Genomic DNA, 534 nt, shown 5'->3' with positions numbered 1-534 from the left:
TCCACATGAAGTGGCGAAATCATGCAGTCCGTGATGGACAAATCGTTAACGGCTAGTCTTTGTGGTAATATAGTACATCGGGCAGGACATCCATATGCTCACCTCACATTCATCGACCTCAAATATGGCTTATCATCTGAAATATGTATGTAGTAGCAACTTTACATGGCAGCTCAATCTAATGTTAGCCTAGAAAAAAGTGCGCAGTTCACGTGTTTGTGCGGAGTGTGGAAGCTGAACAGTAGCGCGCTTGGGCTACTGCATGACAGTTGGAGGCACTGGTGCGATCATTTGCTCTTAAAATACTTCCTGTATGACCTTTTTGGTCATACAGATAAGAGTAATGCATCTTTTGTATCTGTAAAGACTCTACGTTTATTCCTGTGCACTCAGAATAACAACGAAACGTTGCGCTTTTGTAAAATAATGAAAGCAAACAGGATGCGCTTTCTGCCGTCTCGGACTCTGTGAACTTGAGCACGTCACTTAGAAACTTTGTGTATGCTTGCCTTATTACAGACATGAAAAATATAT

This window comes from Sinocyclocheilus rhinocerous, unplaced genomic scaffold (assembly GCF_001515625.1).
Source record: "Sinocyclocheilus rhinocerous isolate Xijiao unplaced genomic scaffold, SAMN03320098_v1.1 scaffold1758, whole genome shotgun sequence".
In the NCBI taxonomy this organism is placed as follows: Eukaryota; Metazoa; Chordata; class Actinopteri; order Cypriniformes; family Cyprinidae; genus Sinocyclocheilus; species Sinocyclocheilus rhinocerous.
This window is presented reverse-complemented; position numbering follows the sequence as displayed.